This window comes from Rattus rattus, chromosome 6 (assembly GCF_011064425.1).
Source record: "Rattus rattus isolate New Zealand chromosome 6, Rrattus_CSIRO_v1, whole genome shotgun sequence".
NCBI lineage: Eukaryota > Metazoa > Chordata > Mammalia > Rodentia > Muridae > Rattus > Rattus rattus.
In genome coordinates this window covers 29667140-29670274 of record NC_046159.1, presented here as the reverse complement: position 1 = coordinate 29670274, position 3135 = coordinate 29667140, and the positions used below count along the sequence as shown (strand labels likewise).

Genomic DNA, 3135 nt, shown 5'->3' with positions numbered 1-3135 from the left:
TAACGGCTTCTTGACACTGATCCAGTTGAGTGCCAAAGAGAGGCTTATTCTGAGTGTCTCCCACTCTCTGCTGCTGCTGCTAGTGCTGTTGTGGCTGCAACTGCTGTCCCCCTTTTCCTCCCTTTCTCCTCCTTAAAACAGCTGTTACTGGACGTACAGTGCTGGTTTTCTGAAGCCACATCTCAAGCAAGGCAACATGCTGGCCTCATACTCTTTTTGTTGAAAGGGGTGAGCTCTCCAAACTTCCTGAATCCCTGAAGATGGCCTCTGGACTTTCTCTTCTATTCAGTTTTGCAAAGTTTCCTATTTTACTTTGCTGCTGGAAATATAGATCTTTGTCCATTGCTCACCTATGCTGACAGCTCTCATCAAACACTGCCTGGTTTATTCCCTGGAGATTTTTGCAAACCTGAGTCATTCACTCTCTCACTCACCCATGATATTTTCTTTTTAATGTGTGATTTTTTTCTCCATGTATGTATGTGTACCATATGAATGCCTCTACATGTGCATGTGTGGTGCCTGCCCACAGAGGCCAGAGGATTTTTAATCCAATTAACTAGCATGTATCTCTTTCTTGGTAAGGCAAGACCACTTACATTTTGTGTCGTTATTTTTAAAGTTCATTAATGCTTATAATTTTGTTGATTGCTTTAATGGTTGGTTGGGATTCTGTTTGCTTGCTTGGTTTGTTGTTGTTGCTGTTGTTGTTGTCATTGTCGTTGTCGTCGTCGTTTTGTTGTTTTTTTGGTTCATTTGTTTTCCTGTCTGTATCAGGGTCTTTCTTATCTATCATTGCTAGATCTGTTGGCTTCCTTCCTAGCTGCCCTTCATTAGTTTTCTCCTCTCGTGAGATGTATTCTTCCTTGGATCGTCATAATTGAGGTTTTTTGTTCCTGTGTGTATAATATTCCTTGAAGCATCTTACGCGGTGTAGTATTTGTGGTCATAAGCTGCCTCTGTTTCTCCTTGTCTTGAACAGTTTCTCTGTCAGTTTTAACAGATGGCCTTGCTGGATACAGCAACCCAGGTTGGCAACTACTTACTTACAAGACTAAGAACACATCATTCTGGACTGTCAGTGGTCTCTCAACCTGGGGCAGGAAGCTCTTCACTCATCCCCTACAACTTAAAGGCTGCGCCAGGTTAAGGTGCTTGTGATTGGGTGATGAGTTACCAGAAGGGCAGCAGGGCTCACTCTAGGCCTCAGGCACCAGATCACATCACCTTCAAAACTCGAAAGTTTGATAAAAGTTTGATAAGAGTGTTCAGAGCAAGAAAATTAATTCATGACTCCATGATAGAATATGTCAGCGCTGCAAAGTTCTTGAATGGTGTGTGAAATTCAGCAAATACAAGCCACTGTCAAGCCTGGGAAGTGGGCTAAGTGTTTACAAAAGACAGTGATGGACTCTTACCACACAATGTGTGCCTGTGAACCTGAAGTGTTTGCAAAATGTGAAAAGAAAGAACATATTGCTATCCTGTTGAATGATGAAATGGAAAATACTGAAAATTGCCAAGTTTCTAACCATAGAAGAAGCTAGAGAGGGAAGGAAGATCGGGGATTAGCTGCTGAGACATACTGCACATACTGTCCCATGTTGGAAAATCCATGGAAATTGTTCAGAGAACCATATTACCTAATGCCAAGCTAAACAATGGTGAGACTTGGTGATCTTATTGGAATTGTCTCATGGAAAACCTAACTGATTAACACTGTGGGTCCATTTTAGAAGACTGACCTCAGGTATGTGACCCCTTCATCAAAGGTCCCTGCACACCTTACAAGCAAAACCCAGTTATACACATACATAAAATCACCTGGAATGATTCTCCTTCAAAAATATTTTTTCATACGTCATCCTATTGTTTATGCCCTTTTCCAGTTTGAAAATACACACTCAGAAAAAAAGTGTGGGCCATGTAACAATACAGAAAGGAAAATCTGAGCCTCACGCTCAAATGGAGCTCTTGCCAATATCAGATGCTTCTGAGGTTCTCCGTCATAAGCTCATCCTGCCCAGAGTGCCATCGTCCTGAACTATCGCTTTACTGCCTGTGTTTCTCCTTCCAGACAGAACAAGTTAGCGTCATGCGATTACTGAAGTCTCCGTCCTCGTGTTTAAAATTCCAAAGCTCTGGAAAGATGGCTCAGGGGTTAAGAGCACTGACTGCTCTTCCAGAGGTCCTGAGTTCAATTCCCAGCAACCACACGGTGGCTCACAACCATCTGTAATGGGATTGACGCCCTCTTCTGGTGTGTCTGAAGACAGCGACAGTGTATTCACATACATAAAACCCCAAAGCTGCAGAAAAGCGGCCCGGCAGCACAATGAACTTTTCCACACGCTTTACCTGCATTACTAATGTTAGTGTTTTGCTATGCTTTCTTTGTGTCTTTATCTTCATATGTGTATATATGACATCTATACCTGTACATATGTGTACTTACATATTGACTGAATCATTTAAAATAAATTTGAGGCACTGGTTTAGACATATATAAGTTCTATAGAAGGGAAGGGCAGGTAAGGCAGGGGAAGGGAGGGGACAGAGGAGGATGAGAGGACAGGGGAGGGAAGGCGGGGAAAGGAGAGCAGGGGAGGGGAGGGCAGGGGAGGGGAAAGCTGTAGAGGTCTATCCCTTGCTTACCTTGGGCTCAGGCTATCAAACTCCAGGGTTCTGAGTTGACAGGATTTGCTCCTGGCTACTGAGGTAGGGATGTATTTCATGGGCTTCCCACAGACTGTGCTGCTCTGCTGTTTCCTAGCTCTGCCTCTCCTGTTCTTCACAGCTGCCCCGAGGGTTGTCTCTGCCACTGAGCGATAATTAAATCAGTTTCATCTGCCAATGTTTTCATCAGGGACACCTGGCTTACCTTTTGAAGGCGGCTCCTCTTCCTGCACAATCTTCCTACACACATGCACATGTGCGCGCACACACACACACACAGAGGATTACAAACACTCACACAAAGGCACACACACAGGCATACAAACATATATACACACATACTCACACCCACATTCAAACACACACTCCACACACCGGCACACACACACAGGCACACCCACACAGGCATACACACACACAGGCACACACGCAGTACACACACACAGGTGCACACACACA

General features: G+C 44.2%; 1 pseudogene; it reads left to right on the top strand.

The window, feature by feature from the left end:
* Positions 1–1168: 1168 nt before the first annotated feature.
* LOC116904255 lies at positions 1169–1407 on the top strand (annotated as a pseudogene).
* Positions 1408–3135: the final 1728 nt, after the last annotated feature.